General features: G+C 52.7%; 1 protein-coding gene across 1 annotated transcript in view; it reads right to left on the reverse strand.

The window, feature by feature from the left end:
- Positions 1 to 16,944: 16,944 nt before the first annotated feature.
- The window catches only part of AHNAK (AHNAK nucleoprotein), a 99,252-nt gene continuing 96,620 nt past the window's right edge, over positions 16,945 to 19,576 (reverse strand). The window contains exon 7 of the transcript XR_004680725.1: positions 16,945 to 17,221. The gene's annotated coding sequence lies outside the window, so the exon portion shown is untranslated. The remainder of the gene's footprint in view (positions 17,222 to 19,576) is intronic.

The following is a 19,576-nucleotide window of genomic DNA, read 5'->3' on the forward strand; positions in this document are numbered from 1 at the left end:
AGTTGGTTAAGCGACTGCCTTCGGCTCAGGTCATGATCCTGGAGTCCCTGGATCGAGTCCCGCATCAGGCTCCCTGCTCGGCGGGGAGCCTGCTTCTGCCTCTGACCCTCCCCCCTCTCATGTGCTCTCTCTCTCTCATTCTCTCTGTCTCAAATAAATAAATAAAATCTTAAAAAAATAATAAAATAAAATAAAATAAAATAAAATAAAATAAAATAATTTTTAAAAATTAAAAAAAATAGGGGCGCCTGGGTGGCTCAGTCGTTAAGCGTCTGCCTTCGGCTCAGGTCATGGTCCCAGGGTCCTGGGATCGAGCCCCGCATCGGGCTCCTGGCTCAGCGGGGAGCCTGCTTCTCCCTCTCCCACTCCCCCTGCTTGTGTTCCCTCTCTCGCTGTCTCTCTCTCTTTGTCAAATAAATAAATAAAATCTTTAAAAAAGAGAAAAATAAATAAATAAAAAGAAACTTTGGGTTCCTGTTGCTGACCTTCATTTTCATCTAAACACTACAGTTTATTTTAGAGCAGATTTGTCCCAAAAACAGTGCTAGCAAATGCCCCAAAAGACCCATGAAAATTGACCATGTCTCGGACTCTTAAACCATATCTCTGACTCTTAAAACAACAGAAACTTATTCCACGTGTGACGCCAAATGCCAGGGCCCCCAGGGTGAGCATGCTCAGACAGCCCCGGCCTCGGCCCTCGGTTGCTCCTTCCAGCCAGGAAGACAGATAAACTGTATTCGGCCTAAACTCGCCAAAATGGTGAGATGAGAAAGAGCACAAGAGGGGCCCAGAGCCAAGAGTCGGTGTCCGCCCCCGAAGATGCTGCGGTCAGCCGTGGGCTGGAAGGGGCCTTGGCTGTTGCACAATAAACTGTTTATTCAAATAATGTCCTTCCTGGATGTGTTCCTTTCTGGCATGAGAGAGTGCAAACCCTGAGGGCAAAGGAAGGTGGAATGGGATGTGTGCTTTGGTCCTTGTCAGGGTCCCTCTCATCAGAGTGGGAGGTGTTCTGGGAAGCTGACAGGGGACACGGCCCTTCAGCCCCATGCCCGCTCTGTGGTCCTCTGGGCAGCCTTCATCTTTGCACAGACCAGCTCTGCCTTCAGACTTTGCAGCAACCAGGGAGTAAGGACGTGCCCACAAAAGCTTGTGCAACTCGGAGAAACCCAGTTGTCCTCTTCCTCCTCCCTGTGTGGCCCCCAAGGGAACAGGGGCCGGGCTGAAGGATGAGGCGAACCAGGCCCAGGAAAGGGGTTCGGGGATTTGGGCTTGGACCACAGGTAGGCTTGGGGCCGGGAGTGGGTGTGGGTGCCCAGAGTGGTCCCATGCAGAGTGCAGGTACCATTCAGTGGGCAAGCGACTTTCTCCCGTACCCCACCCCACTTCCATACACCCCAAAACAACTGAGCCACAGTCATACGTAGCTTGTCTCCTGCAGGGAGTTAAAGATGGGTGGGGCCCCACAGGGAGCCCTTTTGAAAGATGAAAAAAGGCCCAGAGAAACTGGAGTTTCCCTGGGGCATTCGTTCCCCTCAGATTAAACTGAGGTTTAGCTCAGCCTCTCTGTTCCCTGCACCGTCCTCATCACCTCTCGCACGGCTCCCAGCGCCTTCTAAGACCTGCGTAGGGCGTAGGGACGGTCCCAAGAATGCTACAGGTGAGAAGCAGGAAAGAACACCACATCTTAACAACTTTATCCTCCAAACACTGCTTTTTTTTTTTTTAAGATTTTATTTGTCAGAGAGCACAAGCAGGGGAAGCAGCAGAGGGAGAAGCAGGCTGCCTGCTGAGCAAGGAGCCTGATTCAGGACTCGATCTCAGAACCCTGGGATCATGACCTGAGCCAAAGGCAGACACTTAACCAACTGAGCCACCCAGGCATCCCCAAACTCTCTGCTTTCTTTTCCCAACCCACTAATAAAGTGAAGTTGGGGGGCGCCTGGGTGGCTCAGTCATTAAGCGTCGTCTGCCTTAGGCTCAGGTCATGATCCCAGGGTCCTGGGATCGAGCCCCACATCGGGCTCCCTGCTCAGCAGGAGGCCTGCTTCTCCCTCTCCCACTCCCCCTGCTTGTGTTCCCTCTTCCGCTGTCTCTCTCTCTCAAATAAAATCTTTAAAAAAAATAAAGTGAAGTTGGATCTTCAGACAGTGAGCAAGAAGGGGCAGGCATGGATGGGGTTGACAGAGGAAAGCAGACTGGGATTCTCTCACTCCCTTTTTTTCTTTTTTTCTTTTTTTTCAGTCACTGATCATCTCAAGAGTTAACTGTTTTTTGCTCTACAAAATATCAGCACTTTCTGGATTCTGTACAGAACTTGGATGGGGTTTTGGCTCTAAACTACAGCTAGCAGAAAAGAGGTCGGTTCTTCCCAACCTCTGAGATGGGACTGAGGGTGCACCACCCAATGCTCTGGTTCAAGCATCCCCTGGATTGTTCCCTTCCAGGGTAGCAATTTTTTAGTCAGCATTTTTAAGTTAAAAATAACCTCGTAATTAAGTAAAAGGGACATATGTGCATTGTAGAAGTTGGAAGAAATAATTTTTAAATAAGTTACGAGAAAACATAGATCCACAAAAACAAGAAAAAAATAGGGGAAACATTTCCTACCACCCAGTGACTCCTGCTATTAACATCTACTGTATATTCGTGAGTCTGTTTTCCAAAATGAAATCATACTATCCATGCTTTTTAAAACCTTTTTTCAGTTAACAATCCACCTTTCCATCCAATCCATACATTCCTATGTAATAGCCAATATCCGAATATCTGCAGTTTCTTCAAAAAAAACAAAACAAAACAAAACACCCCCAACGACAGGTATGTCCGAATCCTGCGGCTGGTCTGGATGAGTGACAGTGCCCCTTGGCTCTTCTCCCCAGTTCAGCCCTTGTGACTTGGCGAGGCCGTCAAGACCTGGGGCCAGGCAGGGTCACACCGCCACCTCACCCCTCCTCACACCTCCTCCCAGGTGAGCGTTTGGCTAGAACGCGTGGCAGGGATGCTGGGGGCCAGGCCGGCCACTCTGAACACAAACGTGGCTGTCCCTCCTGCTGCAGAAGCCTCCAGAGCCGGGCTGTGGGAACAGGACTGAGCTCAAGGTTTTGGAAAGGGAAATGTGGGTTGTACCAAGAGCACAAGGCCCCACCCGGAAGTTTGGCAAAGAGTGACTTGGCGTCAGAAGAGCAGGTGGGGATCGAGTTCACCCTGTGTGGCCACCAGGAACAGTGGCCCCTTCCCAGGTCACTTTCCCTTCCTGGCTGTGCTCACCCTTCAATCTTTCCCGAGGCCAGCCCTACCAGACAATAAACAAGAGCTACCCCAAGTGCCTCTCAGGCAAAGGGCAGTTTTCCCAAGTATTTACCGCCTAATTAGCACAGGTGGATGCCGGCCTCACCCCAAATCCAGGAATATTTACTGTGGAAGTGGAGTGAGAACAAAGGCTGCGGTTCCCTCGCCTTCCAGAACAATGTCCCACTGTCATCCAGCGCCAGATCCCTGGGGGGGCTGAACTCCTGAACTCTCTCTCCCAATGTTCCATTCAGACACCAAGTACTTCATCTTTTACAAAGTAAGAAAGGCCAAGTTCTTCCTTTCCTCCCTTCCGTCTGTTCCCCTCCCTACCCCTGGGCCTACTCAGCCCACAGCTCACTGTGGCTCCACGTGCTTCCCTGGTGACCTCACCCCGGATCTGGCCTTTCTGCCCCAGGCCTCCCCAATCTTCCTGGCCATCTCTGTTCAAATCTCATCTCTGGCTTTCGCACAGATAGCACACCCTGGATGCCTCATGACTAAAAAACTCTGCCCCTTCCCTCAAGCCTTTTCTTATCCTGTCCCTGTCTTGGGTAGGAATTCCAGCATGCTTGTCCACTGCCTCCAAGCAGAAATGGTCAGGACGCAGGGTGGGGCGCCCTGCAGAACGGAATCCCCCCCACGCACACCCAACATTCCCAGCCCGCAGTCCTCCCTCGGAGGTGCTGCAGAAACGCAGGCCGCCCGTTCCCGGGAGGGCCACACACCTGCCTTTACTTCACCGCAGACCTCAGAGCCCTACCGGCATGCGGGCACCCGAAGCTTCAGACTGCAAGGCCTCCACCGTGACCAACTCGGCGGTGGCCTCCCCGGCCTTCATTTTATTTGGGAGAAGAGGTTCCAGCCCTGCTTCCTGTTTCTAATCACTGAGGCCCCATCACCCTACCACCCCGTCCCCAGCTGGGCCAGCCCCCCTGACCAGGCTGTGCAGGGGGCTCAGACCAGGAAGGCGCCATTGTCCTTCCAGTGCGGGCAGAAAGCTCTAGGCAAGCAAGGCTGTCCTGCCTTCCTGGGGTCAGCCCCACGATGGGGTGCAGGCTGGCACATGGAGGACCCCCTTCAAGCCACTTGACTACAAGCCTAGCCTCCCAGGGCTCTGAGAGCCCCAGCCCCCGGGCCACACACAGCCCAGCTTCGGAGCCCGTCTCAAAGTCAAGGCTCCCCATGGGGGCTCCCTGGGTGGCAGCTGGGCCAGACTGAAGACAGAGGAATGAGGAACCCCTCTCCTTGTTCTGTGGACTCTGCAGCCCCGAAGTCAGCCCATCAAGGCCCCTGCCCTCCTCCCAGGAACCCCATCCCACCCACCCTCAAGGATTAGGTCACACAAGAGCCTCCAACAGTTCCTGGGCTGACTCTCTCAAACCTCCAGCCCGTGGCTGGCTGCCAAGGCCCAAGCAGGCCAAGGCCTCCTGGCTGCAGGCAGGGCGGCCCACTGCCCCCAGGATGGGAGAGGCTCCCCAGGCCTCTCCACATCTTACTCCTTCTCCCGAAATGCCTTTCCACCCTTAAAAACATGTTTTAAAGGGGAGATAACAGTAACCTCCCTCAGAAGGCTGTTGTCAACTACTTAATACGTGGACAGTTCTCAGCCGTGGGCCTGGCATGTAGTAAGCTCTCAGCACGGCTAGCTACTGCTATGCTGCTATTTTGCTCCCAAGCCACACCAAGCGGAGTGAACTCTTCCTTTTCTGAGCCCCTGCCACTCTTCAGGGTCACCAGCCGGCACCTCCTGAAATGGGCTTCTGCTCCACGGACCCAAAAGTTGGCTTTGACCATTCCGGACAAGGGGCCAGGCACTGGGCCTGCGGGCCCGTCTGTTCCTATGTGGGGCGAAGTCCCTGGGCAGAGGACCCCCCACCCCTCCACGGCAATGCCGACACAAAGAGGGGCCCCCATTTCATATTTTACATGGCTTACCAAGCACTTCCACGTGGATTTCTGCTTTGGGGAGGGTAGGCAGAGCAGAAATAATTACTCCCGTGTTCCAATGGGCCCCTCGATGCTCAGAGGCAATGGGTGCCCTACGCGGGTCTCACAACCAGTAAGTGGCCAGTCAGCCTTCAAAGCCTGCTGCTGGATTCCAAGCCCAGTGCTCTTTCCTCAGCACCAAGCCGGGCCACAACCAGTTAAGTGCGTCTCCCTCCTCCTGACAAGCTGAGATGCCAAAGGAATTAGAGGCAGCCGATGAAAAGCAGACGCCCTCCCGCTGGTCTCTGGGCCAGCTCCCAGGAAAGAGAGAACAACTGATAAGTGGCCCCTGAGGCCCACCCCGCCCCGTGAGCTCAGCTCCTGGCAGAAAGACCTCACTGAGGAGAGCCTCTTGCCAGAGCTGGGGCCAGACCGCAGGGCTCAGAATAAGAAGTGGCCAAGGCCAACCGTGTTGCCACTAACCCCCTCGAGCCCTGACAACCTTGCCACCAGGTGCGACTCTCGTTTTTCAGACAGGAAAGGCTTGGAGAGATGTGACTTCCCCAGCTAGCAACCAGTAACCACCCGAGGACGGCTGGGCTACAGCCTGTGTCTCAGCCCCGCTCACAACCCCCTTCCCACCCACAGCCGGAGGCTGGGCCCACCGGGACGGCCCCAGACCCCATTATCAGGTCCCCCGGGGTTCAGCGTCCCCTTGCTGTTGGGGGAGAGGGATCACCTCCTAGCCACGATGAAGGCCCTCTTGGCAGAGGCTCCAGGGGAGGTTGGGGCCTCCAGATGGGAGTGGGGCAGGGCGGAGGCCGGGCGGGAGTGGTGATTCACTGAGGAGGGGGGACAGGCAGCACCGGGAGTCTAGGGCGCTCCCACTCAGCAGCCCAGGATTCCCCACTGGGGGCCAACCCTCTAGCCGCCTCTCCCACCTCAATGATACCAGGGCCTGTGGGGCCCAGGGCAGAGCCGGGCTCAGGCCAAGCGAGGGTGTGAGTGTGGGGTGGCATCCATCTGAACAAGCCCAAGCTCAGGAGTCCAGTCAGAGGGATCTTTCACATTCATTCAACGAATGTAACTGTGGAAAACAGCATGGAGGTTCCTCAAAAAAACTTAAAAATAGAATTGCCATATATGGTCCAGCAATCCCATTTCTGGGTATATTCGAAGAAACTGAAAACATTAACTCGAAGAGATAGCCGGACTCCGTGGTCACTGCAGCATTATTCACAGTATGGAAATAACTGGCCGAGTGGATAGAGAAGGATTTATAGACACGCTGGAATATTACTCAGCCAAAGAAAAGTATGAGATCCTGCCATCTATGTCAATGTGGATGACCTTGAGGGCATTATGCTGAGTGAAATAAGTCAGGCAGAGAAAGGCAAATACTGTAGGATCTCACTTACATCTTTTTAAAAAGGGGGGATCTAAAAAAGCAGACTCTTTAAAAAAAAAAGCAGTTCATAAATAGAGCAAACAGATGAGTGCTGGGGATCAGGGGTGGGTGGAATGCATGAAGGGACCCAAAGGTACAAACTTTGAGTTATAACATCAGTAAATCATGGGGAAGTAGTATACAGCATGCTAATACAGTTAATAACACTGGATTGCACATTTGAAAGTCGCTGAGAGAGTGGATCTTAAAAGTTCTCATCACAAGAAAAAAATGTTTTAACTCTGCCGTGACAGACGTTACCTAGACTTCTTGGGGGAGGGGTGGGACGTGTCATTTCACAATAGATACAAATATCGAATCATTATGTTGTACATCTGAATATAATGTTGTAAGTCAATTGTACATAAATAATCCACGTATATAATAAAAGATGAAGAAAATCATGGTGCCTCCTCCACCTCCGCCCCAGGAAAGAGGCCAAAAGAGCAGGTGCTTGGGGTGGGGTAAGAAGGGCCAGAATTAGGTTCGATCCCACCAGCAACGTTGTGGAGACTCACAGTGTGCTGAGGGTCCAGGAACAGCAAGGAGGATGCAGAGCCTGGAGGTGAGGACGGTCCGTGAGGTCTCGGGTCCCTGCAGGCAGATGACAGACACCAGCCCGGCAAGCAAGGGGAGAGGCCGCTGGGCCGGCGTCAGCAGAGGGGCTGTAGATCAGGTTGGGGTCAACCTCCCTGGGTGGAGATCCTAGCTCCCTCCACTGGCTGCCTAGGGGACTGAGGGCGACTCTCTGAGCCTCAGTGTCCCCATCTGTGAAATGGGGACCAGATTAGCACCTACCTGGTGAGAGAGAGAGAGAACTGAGCTCACGCTGCCTGCAGAAGGGACCTATTCTCCCCGAAGGGGCGAGGGGAGACAGCGGGAGGTCGCCCTTCGCCTGGTCTTGAAGGGAAGCAAGGAGTACAGCTAGCGGGATTGTAAGCGGGGAGATTCCAGCACACGGAGATGGGGGAAGACAGCTGAGCGCATTCCAGGAACAGGAGAAGTTACTGAGGCTAGGCTTCTGGGTGAGCCTGGGGTGCAAAAATTGTCACAGAAAACAGTGAATATTTTCGGGTTTAGGATGTGCCGGCCTCCATGTGCTACACACATCCTCCCTGCCAGTGTTCGCAGAACACCTGGACATGGGGCTGCAGGGTGAAAGGCTCAGGGTCCCATTCATTCAGCCACCAAATACTTAAAAAGCACCTACTATGTGCTGGGCCCCAGAGAATCACCGCTGAGCATGGAGCCTACGTTCTAGGGAGAGACAGATAATAAACACAAGCCCACAGATGGTGGTGACGGCTCAGAAGGAAAGAAAACTAGATGCCGGGACCCAGAGTGACAGGGGGAGGCACAGATGATCAGGAAGGCTCATCTGCAGAAGAGCTGTGTGGGTTGATACCTCTGACAATGAGAAGGTGTGATCAAGAAATAATCTGGGTGGAGTGTCCTGGCAGAGGAAAGGCCAGAGCAAAGGTCCAGCAGCGAGGGTTCCCACGTGCCCTAGGGATAAGAAGGTCAGGGTGCCACCAGGGGCTGAGTCACAGGGAGGGGGAGTGACCCAAGCTGGAACTGGAGGGACACGTGGGGACCATCACTCTGGGTCGTGTGGTCCAGGGGAGATTTGGGATTTCGTTCTAAGTGTTGTGTGAAACCAAGAGGGGTTTACACAGAGAAGTGACAAGATCTCTGATTGACAATTTTAAAAGGTCACTCTGGCTGCTCTGGGGAGAATGGGGCAGGCCGCTCACAACTGTCCCCTTGCCCAACCTGCACCTCTCCGACTCCAGCCTCCGGGACCGAGGGATGCGTGCTCTCTAGTTATATTTCCTGGCATTCTGGATCTACCTGGAAAAGACCCGCCAGTGATTTTAGAGGAAAGTCAATTACAGCCAGCCAAGCTTGTTTTTCAGCGTTTTTACAGGCCCCGAGGGTCCGTGAGATTCAGAGCATAAACGCATAGACCCGTGTTTGCCCGTAGGAGCCTGGGTGCATTTACGACTGGAGCAATAAACCGCAGGGGCCAAACTCTGCTCTCTGGTTCGGCACAGCAGGGCACCCCCCGCCCCACCCCCTGGCAGAGCATCACAGGGCCCGGGTTCAAGTGCCGTCTCTGCCCCTCACTTTGGCAACCTCTCCTAACTTAACAGCATCTCTCCTGTCCGGAGACCACCTTCTCCAGAACATCGAAGGCGGAGCAGATGTTCCCTGTGTCCCTTCCAGATCACAGAGGCAAGAACAAGCCAGAGGCAGCTGCGGAGAACCACCTGGAACCTCTGAGTCCGGGGCCTCGGCAGCCTGCCTTGGGCTGAAGAGGCAGCCAGGACCTCACCCGGGGGGCTCACCACCAGGGCAGGGATGCAGCAGCCCTGTGCCACCCCACTGCCCCAAGGCTCAAGCCAGCGATCCTCAGTGGAGAGTTCCTGAAACATTCACCTATGTTATTTTTCTTCTTATTTTCCTTTCCTCTTTTTACTTTTCCCCTGACTCAGGCGGCCCCAGGAAGGGCTGAGGCAGAGGAAGGCCGAGGAAGGGGAAGTCTTTTTCCTGGCTTTTGAAGTTCAAAAGCCTAGGCCTTGGGAGGAGAGGAAAGACCTCCAGGCACTGGTTTTGTGTAAAGAGCCAGGCTTCCAGAGCCCCCACCCAGAAAAGGATTGGCGGAGAAGAGCAAGCATTACCAAGCATTGGTGGCCCCTGCTGAAACCAGAGGCTGCAGCCCACTCCAGGTGCAGGCAGGAAGAGGATTTAGGGGCGCCTAGGTGGCTCAGGCCCTTAAGTGTCTGCCTTCAGCTCAGGTCATGATCCCAGGGTCATGGGATCGAGTCCCATGGTCACGGGATCAAGTCCCGAGTGGGGCTCCCTGCTCAGCGGGGAGTCTGTTTCTCCCTCTCCCCTCCCCCTGCTCGTGCTCTCTCTCTCCCTCAAATAAATAAATAAAATCTTTAAAAATAAAACAAAAACAAAAACAACAATAAGACCACTACAAACAACAGTACTATCATGGGCTAGGGATGGGGGACATCAAGCTCCAGATGCCCTCACCGACACAAATCCCCCCGACTCTCAGTCCCGCACAAGCGCCTAGAAGTTAGGCATGACCCTGGGGAGGTTGTGGGAGGGAATGACCGTGACTAAGTTTCCATCCCCTTAACAGAATGAAAGCTGAATAAATTACATGTTATTCTAGTTACAATATAAATATTATATATTATGAATTATATGCAATACATATGTTATATACGTCTATGAGATAAATATGCATTGCATAATATATATTACATAAAATATATAAACATAAATATAAAATGTAACTATTTTAGTTATAAAAATAGATAGAGGGACACCTGGGTGGCTCAGTAGTTCAGCATCTGCCTTCGGCTCAGGTCATGGTCCCAGGGTCCTGGGATCGAGTCCCACGTCGGGCTCCCTGCTCCATGGGAAGCCTGCTTCTCCCTCTCCCACTCCCCCCTGCTTGGGTTCCCTCTCTCGCTGTGTCTCTCTCTATCAAATAAATAAAATCTTTAAAAAATAATGATAATATTAAAATAAGGGCACCTGGGTGGTTCAGTCGTTAAGCGTCTGCCTTCGGCTCAGGTCATGATCCCAGGGTCCTGGGATCGAGTCCCGCATCGGGCTCCCTGCTCCTTGGGAGCCTGCTTCTCCCTCTGCCTTTCTCTCTCGCTCTGTCTCTCATGAATAAAAAAAAAAAAATTTTTTTAAATAAAAATAGATGGAAAAAGACGGTGATGATAGATAAATAAGGGAAGCCCCAGTGCACTGTGTGGACACCTCTGCTTGAGAGCAGGCCTTACCCCGCTGGAGCCGAAGTGATGTGGTGCCCAGAGGGGACATCACAGGTGGTTGTCTGGGGGACAGAGAGCCAGGGGCCCACCAGGCTCCTCTTGGGTGGGAGGCCCCTTGCCTCAGACTAAGAGCCAGAGGGAGCTCGAGGTGGTCTTCTCCCCGCCCCCCGACCCCGACCCTGTGCATCTAGGACAGCTGCAGCCCTGCAGAGCCACGCAGCCGACCAACCCATGTCTGCTGACCAAGGTCCCCCAGGACGGCCGAGAGCAGGGCCGTACAACCCACCCAGAGGGGCCTGAGTGGTGAACTGCCACATCTGTGGGTGGGAACAGGCCCAAGGCAGGGAAGGGGAGAGAGGACAGACACAAAAGGTAGGACCTGGGTGACTCACCATCGAACAAAGAACCTGCAGAATTAAGCAAGCTTCCTGGGAAAGGGCAAGAAGTGAATCGTATTGTGTGTTATGTCAACCCCCCAGCCAGCCCAAATCCCCAGAGCTGCCCTGTAAAGTGGAGGGAAAACAGTTTCCACCCACAGAACAGGGACTTCCATCAACTCCATTGTCCCCACCCCTCAAGAGGGCTTGTCCCAGAGCAAAGAACCGGCCGGCTCTGCCAGGCTCCACGGGGAACAGCCCCAGGTCCCAGGCCTGCTCCACCCTCCCACCCTCCAGGTTTCAGCTCATCTGCTTGCCTGGCTGGGGAGCCAAGAAAGGGCTCTGATCCCCAACAGGTCACCGCCTGACTCACCGCCACCCCTCCCTGAAACTCTCAGGTTCAGCCTCCAGAAACAGCTAACACCAGGTCACTTCGCGCCTGGGTCCGACTCCCAGCTGGGGTAGGCAATGGGTACCCAGAGGATGCTCTCAGCAGCCCCAGCAGCATCTCTGCCGACTCCTGCCCTGGTCTGGGGCTGAGGAACAACTTGCCCCGGGAAAATGCCCAAGGCTCCCGTGGGAAATCAGAGCAATTGCCATCAACACGCGCCCTCCTGCTCCCAATCTCCCAGCCCCGACCTCTGCAGCAGGAACAGACAGACTTCAGCCTGGAGAGTTAGCACCACCCCGACAGCGGCAGCAGGTCTGAATCCAGGCATCTCTGTTACAGGGCAAGTCCCCAGAGCAAGTGGCACCGGGTGCGGCTTGTAATGGCAGAAAAACTGGGAAAAATACAGACCTCCATCTATAAGGTACCGGGAACTCAAATTATATGACATCCTACAAAGGGATATTCTGTAATTTGAAAAAAGTCAAGTATATCTATAAGAGCCAAAGTTTCAAAAGATATCCAAGACATAACATGAAGTGAAAAAAGCAAGATCCAGAACTATATGTCTAGAATGATACCACTATTCTATATTTGACCCTCACCCTACCTGTCCGTTCTCTGCCTTTCTCTGATCTGCTCTGTGCCCCCAGGAAGCTTGCCCCTATGGACTACAAAAGTGGGGCTCCCTCGCTGGCTGAATATCAGTTGGTTAGGCCAATGGAACGTTCTAGCGATAGATCAGAGGATGGGACCAGAGACAAAGTGGGGCGTTTCTTCGCTCTGATCCCTCTCTTCCTGTTCTGATGGTGGCTTGTGCTCTGCAAGGCCCACAGCTGCAAACATTGGGAGAGCGGGACGTGAGACCTTCCTAGTTTTGATGTTCCCACCCCACATCATATCAAACACATTAAAATATACACACTTCTCACACTATGCATAATTTTGGTTATAAACTTTTGAAGGGGCTTGTATAAATTTAATAATTCTGAGCCTGAGAATACATTATGCATTTTGTTCATACCAGTTAAACTTTATTGCTTCTACATAAAGCTAGGTCATAGCTGAACCGAGTTGCAGTAAGCTAGTTGAAATGATGTTACCTAAATAAACACTTATTAATTACAATTTTGAGGATTTCTTTTTCTATTTTGGAGCCGGGGGGGGGGCACTCTAAAAAATTCACAGGTCCTAGGCATCATGGCTGGCGGCCAAAATGGCTGGAATGTCCAGAATTTGCCAGGCCCTCCTGGGTCAATGCAGGGATCAGCCCGAGGAGACGCCAAGGTGGAAGAGAATAAACCAAACCCACAAGGGGAAATCTGCTCTGCTCAGAGGCTGCATCCAGAGCTAGCACAGAGCCAGAAGCCCAGGGTGGAAGGAGCCTGAATTCTGCAGCTTGCCCAATGAGCTGACCCCACGAGCTGATCTCATGAACCTGTGGCCTGACCAGTCCCCCTTCAGCAACCCAGCCAGATGGATAGGATCAGAAGGGCCCACCCAGGCCTCCAACCTGTTTTCTGGGCCATGCTGGGACTTGCAGCCAGCCGAATGCCGGAACAGGCGGCACCCCAACTTCCTGCTCCTTAGGATACACCAAGCACTGGGCCCAGGGGCTGAACATCTGGTCCCAGTCCATACCTGCCGGCCCAAGCCTTCCCACCCACCATTGCTACCAGACCCTTAAATGGGGCCTGCAGAGGCTCCCCAAGGGGCATTGAACATGACTCACCAACCCGGGACCTCATGCACACACACACACCCTGAATATCGGGGGAGGACGAGCAGGCCTAAGGTTTTATAGTCCAAGTCCCCAAGGGGGACTTCCGGATCCCCCGGGACCCTCAGGCTCTGGCTGAGGCTCCTTCTCCTGCTCCTCTCATGGGCCAGAACCAGGCATACCCTCCAAGGCAGACTCCCTGGCCACTCCCCCAGCCCTGCCCCTGAAGCTCCAGCAAACCTGGGGTCAGGGCTCACACAGACACAAGCACAGCCAACCCAGGGTACAGTTCTGGCTGGGGGAGGGGGGCTCTGGCAGGAACCATGCACATTCACTGCCATGTCTACAGCGCTAATAACCAAGGAGCTTGTCTTCCCTCAAACTGGTTTCCTTGTACAGTGACCGGGTCACTGCCCCATGTAGCCGGAAACAGCCGCTCCCTGCCCTCCCCCTGTGCTAAGGCAGGCTCGAGGGTTTTGGCCTGGAGCTCACAGTGTATGGGGTTTAAGGATTTGAGGAGCAGGTGTTAGAGTCTAAGAAACTCTGAGCCTTGACTAACACTTTTTATCTAACTACTGCACACAGCAAATCAAAGTGGCTATTCTGTAGGCTCCCTGGCAGGGGAGAAAAACACCCCCCACCGCCAAGCAGGGCTCTCCCAAGGACCAGGATGGAAGAGCCTGCCTTAAGACACTTGGTGGTGGCCCTCCAGGTCCCACCCAGAACTGAGACAAACCCCCAGCCTCATACCTGGAAGGCCACTGCCCCGAGAACAGCAGGGGCTGACTGTCCAAGGGCCATGGCAGACCCTCCTAATGGCAGGAGAGATGTTAGACGTCAGGTTCCTCAGCAACCCAGGAGCCAGCTCTTCTGTTCCCAGGGCCTGGAACCATGAAGGTGAGATGTAGAGAACAGAGTCCAAGGCTGTGGGTGATGTGCTGGGAGACGCGCAGGCCCCAGCCACTCCTTCCACCAGCTCACAGAGGGACTGACCCAGTAGGGGCAGCACTGGGGGGCTTCGGGGTGCCCCAGCGGGTCGAGCATGTGACTCACACACCTGAAACTGAGCCCGAAAGATGGGCTGACCTCAAGAGAGCAGATCACGGGATCATGGAGTCAGACCCAGGAGGAAGGCGGTATTTCATATTGTGGGGGTTTTGTTTTCTTTTCTTTTGAGAATGAACAGCTTTGTATTTTCAGCTTTCAGAGGGCTGTTTTGTTGTTGTTGTTTTGTCTTTTTACCTCTTAGATAAGGAGCCCTTCAAATAAACCTATCATGAATCTGTGATATTCCCAAAGCTGAATTCTACAGCTTAACGATAGGGCCTTATAGTCCAAGGAAATAAACTAAAAGGAAATAAATTAAGCCTCAGGACCCCACTGTGATGCCCAGAGCTGACGGCCCCAGAAGGAGTTGGATGAGAAAGAGAAGGACCTGGGTGGTCGATTGACAGATCTGGAAGGGCCCTCAGAGAACAGCAAGGGGGGCACTCTCAGAGTTGTGTCCAAGCCCATGCCCTTGGTGGTGGATATGAGGCTGGGTCAAGATGACCCCAGGGAGGGTGAGGCATCAAAGACGTGTCTCCAGGTTATGTGACCAATTGGGTGGTGAGGTCTTTTGCTGAGATATGGAATCCTGGGGAAAAATCTACCAGTCTTAGATCATGAGTTTGACTTCGTACAAAGTGAGTTTGAAAGCCTTTGAAAAATTTAGGTGAAGATGTCTAGCGGGCATTGGATGGTCAAAGCTGCAGTTCTAAGAACGCTGAGATGGAGATAAAAATTAGGGAGTTGTCTTAACGTAGGAAGTAACTGAAACTATGAGCAGGGATGAGTGCCCAGGGAGAGAATACAGAGGAGGGGAGGGAGGGGAAAGAAGAAGGAACATGGAGGAACAGAGGAACCAGAAAAGGAGCCTCCGGAGAGAGATGGTGGGAACAAGAGCAGGACATGCACGTTTCCCCTCCAACAAACCGTGGAGAAGAGCACGGACGGCCCTCGATGGCACAGACAGAAGTCTTTCACAAAGGCTGCATTTTTAAGATGCTTGACCCGATCAACTGTCCTGATGACACTCATCAGGCCATTCTCTGCACAGCCACTGTGTCCCCAGGCAGTCACGCCATGTGTCCAGAAGCCCTCCCTGCTTCAGGGGAAAACACGTGGAGAGACCCTCGCTCTACAAGTCTACAACTCAGGGGACATGAAGATACTCCTGGGTATTCTAAGCCTCTTGACACAGCTTATGTACAGGTGGACCTCAGAGCTCCTTTTTCTTCGTGTAAGCTCACCTATCCCCTCTTGCCCCAGGGTCAGGTCAGGAACATGGGTGTCAGCTAAGCCTTCGCAGCTCAGCATGTGGTGGACACAGCACAGGAGTTGGAACAAAAGAAAAGCTCCTCCTGATGAGCTAGGCTGAGCATGGAAGGAGAGCTTCCCTGCTCTGGTCACTCACGTGTAGACTTGGACAAGGAAACTCCAAATTGAAAGGTCTTCCCAGCGGAGATGGGCAAATACAATAGTTGGCAAGGTTCATTCACAGAGCACGTTCGCCACGCCAGCACCACTTAATGTGCCACAGATAATAGTATTATGCCCACGGTACAGACACGGAAATCGAGGCAGAGAGGGGTTACCTACTTGACCCAAGATAATACCGCTAGTAAGCGATGGGTCGGGGATTCAACTCAGTGTAATTCTAAAACCCGTTCTGCACTTTTTTATTTTATTATTTTACGTTATTATTTATTACATTTTCTTTTATTATTATCTACCCTTTTATTACTTTTTTAAATTGTGGTAAAATGCATATAGCAAAATTTCTTATCTTAATCATTTTGCAGTGCTCAGTTCGGTGGTGGCAAGGACATTCACACTGTGATGCAGTGTGAGTGCAGGTCACCTGCAGGACACTCTCACCACCTGCAGGACATCCATCTGCAGGACATTCTCACCACCTGCAGGACATCCACCTGCAGGACACTCTCACCACCCCAAACTGAGACTGTCCCATGAAACAAAGATAACTGCCCATTCTCCTCCCCCTGCAGCCTCTGACAAGCCCATTCGACTCTCTGTCCCTATGAACCTGACGCCTCTAAGGTCTTCATATAAGTGGGGTCATACCGCATTTGTCTTTCTGTGACTGGCTCGTCACTTAGCATAATGTCCCTAGGGTTCATCCATGCTGTGGCAGGTGTCAGACCTGTTCTACCTTTAAAAATTTGTTTTGAGGGGCGCTTGGGTGGCTCAGTCATTTAAGTTTCTGACTCTAGGCTTCAGCTCAGGTCATGATCTCAAGGTGGTGAGATTGAGTCCGGCATCAGGCTCCGCGATCAGTGAGGAGTCTGCTTCAGATTCTCTCTCTCCGTCCCCTTCTATCCTCCCTGGATTGTGCACTCTCTCTCTCTCTTTCTCTCAAATAAATAAATAAATATAATCTTTTTTTTCAAAGATTTTTATTTATTTGACAGAGAGAGTGAGAGTGAGAGAGGGAACACAGCAGGGGGAGTGGAAGAGGGAGAAGCAGGCTTCCCGCTGAGCAGAGAGCCCGATGCGGGGCTCGATCCCAGGACCCTGGGATCATGACCTGAGCCAAAGGCAGACGCTTAACGACTGAGCCACCCAGGCGCCCCAAATATAATCTTTTAAAAAAAATTTGTTTTGAGGGGAGCCTGGATGGCTTAGTCAGTTAAGCATTCACCTCTTCATTTCAGCTCAGGTCTTCACCTCAGGGTCATCAGCTGGAACCCTGTGTTGGGCTCCACAATGGGTGTGGAACCTACTTAAAAAAAAAAAAATGTTTCGAATCGATAGGGTATTTCCACAATTCCAAATTCCAAGGGCACCAAAATGTTGAAAGTGAAAAGCTTCCTTTCTCAGTCTCCCTCCCGCATGGTTCTTCCATGGCTACTTCCAGAGAGCTTTTATGCATACACAAGCAGTTACCTACGTGGATTCCTTTTTGCTCTTTTTTCATCCAGGTATGTTTTTACTCTGTTCTGCCTTGCTGTTGTTTCTCTTCCCTCTGCAGTCTGCCGTGGAGATCATTCCCCTCTTAGTTCAGAAGATCTTCCTCTCCTGATCGATCAGCTGCTTGGTGTTACATTGTCTGGACACAGCAGCAGCTTACTCAGCGAGTCCTCGTGGCTGGCTAGCTTGGAATTGATGCTCTTAGCGTCTTTAGGCACCTCTGAGCTTCATTGTGGCCTCCGGATATCACATGACGAGCAGGGCTCCTGCAGTGATTCATGCCATGGCTCCCTGTTTAGCAACAGTGACATGAAAGAGTCAAGTAAAGAATCGCACAATTAGGGGCTACTGGGTGGCTCAGTCACTGGGCGTCTGCCTTCGGCTCAGGTCATGATCACAGGGTCCTGGGATCGAGCCCCGCATTAGGCTCCCTGCTCAGCGGGAAGCCTGCTTCTTCCTCTCCCACTCCCCTTGCTTGTGTTCCCTCTCTCGCTGTCTCTCTGTCAAATAAATAAATAAAATATTAAAAAAAAAAAAAGAATCGCACAGTTAAAACACTATATGGGGAGCTCATAATGGAGGGGTATAGTAGTGCAAGATCAGCCACGGGAACTGCAGGTCGGAGAAGGCTCCACTCGGTCCCCATCCCCAACCCTATTCCACCTGATGAATTCTCTCTGTCAGGAAATAGCCCCCCATGCGCCCAGCTGTCCCAGCCAGAAACCCGCCCAGCTCACCCTGTCACCTCCCTCTGCTTCACCCGCTCTGTTCTAGCCAGCATTGAGCCTGTCCAGGTGTCTCTCAAACCCTCACCCCACTGCCACCAACTCGTCCAAAGCCCACCTTCCCTTCTGCTGAGCTGCTCTGTCACCCCCTCCCCCTCCCGCCCCCACCCACAGAGTAGTCAGGGGCATCCCATCAAAAGGGAAATCAGACCACATCTCTCCAGATTAAAACCTTCCCAATTGTGCACCCATGTTCATTGCAACATTATTCGCAATAGCTAGAAGGTGGACACAACCCAAGTGTCCAACAAGTGGATAAGCAAAATGTGGTCTGCACATACAATGGAACATTATTTGGCCTTAAAAGGAAAAGAAATTCTGCAATACGTCCCATGGATGAACCTTGAGGACACTACGCTAGGTGAAATGAGCCAGCCGGAAAGACAAAGACTGCGGGATTGCACAGAGAGGAGGCACTTAGTAATCAAAATCATGGAGCCAGACAGTAGAACGGAGACTGCGGGGGCTGGGGACGGAGAAGGGGTTAGTGTCTAATGGAGACAGTTTCAGTTTTGTAAAACGAAAAGAGCCATGGGGAGGGAGGGTGGGGACGGCTGCACAACGTGAATGGATTTTTTTTTTAAAGATTTTATTTATTTATTTGAGAGAGAGAGTGAGAGAGAGAGCGAGCACATGAGAGGGGGGAGGGTCAGAGGGAGAAGCAGACTCCCTGCTGAGCAGGGAGCCCGATGCGGGACTCGATCCCGGGACTCCAGGATCATGACCTGAGCTGAAGGCAGTCGCTCAACCAACTGAGCCACCCAGGCGCCCAACGTGAATGGATTTAATACACTCAACTGTACACGTAAAAGTGATAAGATGGGAAACTTTGTGTTATGTGTATTTTACCATATATATTTTTTTAAAGATTTTATTTATTTATTTATTTGAGAGAGAGAGAATGAGAGACAGACAGCATGAGAGGGAGGAGGGTCAGAGGGAGAAGCAGACTCCCCGCCGAGCAGGGAGCCCAATGCGGGACTCGATCCCGGGACTCCAGGACCATGACCTGAGCCGAAGGCAGTCACTTAACCAACTGAGCCACCCAGGCGCCCCTAACATATTTTTTAAAGCATTAAAAAAAGAAACCTCTTCCAGAGCTTCCCAGGACTGCGAGCGTAGAGACCTTACTTAGCAGGAGGCCCCTGCAAGATCTGGGTCCCTGCTCCCCACTGAAGGCACAACGGCCCCTCTGTGCTCCCCGGGCACACCCTGGTTCTTCCCACCTGAGGGCCTGGGTGCTGGGTGTCCCCTCGGCCAGTAGGGAGTCACCTGCTCGGAGTGACTGCCCGCTGACTCCCCCACCTACTTTCTACCCCATGTCCTGCTTCGTGCTCCCCTAGCTCCCCCAGCACCCCTAGCTTCATGGCCTGCTTGCCAGTCTCCACTACCAGCACGAAGCTCCTCGGCATTAGGGACCTGGGCCTGCCTCATCCATCTCTGCCTCCCTGCTATGGGTCGATGCTGCCATGGAAGCCGATGCTGAGACAGAATCTGCAGGGTAAGACCACCATTAGGGATAGTAACTGTGTGGGGAAGGGGCCGCAGCAGGCTTGGGCAGAGGGAAAGCCGGCTGGCGATGTGGGCCTGGCAAAATCTCAGCCGGCCGGGCCAGAAGCTCTGGAGTCGGTGTCGCCCACCTGAGTGGTTCCACACGGTGCAGAAGTGCCGTCCTTGCTTGGCCGCCAGAAGGAAGCAGCCCCAGGAAGGGTGTGACCTTGAGCGGGGCAGTGTTATGTGCCCAGGGCAGACCCCAAAGTGACAGGTATCTAGAGGCTCTCTGCCGACCATGCTCCTCACGGCCAGGTGACAAGCTCTTCTGGAGGGGCTTCAGGCAATGCTTCTCCATATTGACCCCAAC

Source organism: Mirounga leonina, unplaced genomic scaffold, assembly GCF_011800145.1.
Source record: "Mirounga leonina isolate KUSES-001 unplaced genomic scaffold, KU_Mleo_1.0 Mir_166, whole genome shotgun sequence".
Classification (NCBI taxonomy): domain Eukaryota; kingdom Metazoa; phylum Chordata; class Mammalia; order Carnivora; family Phocidae; genus Mirounga; species Mirounga leonina.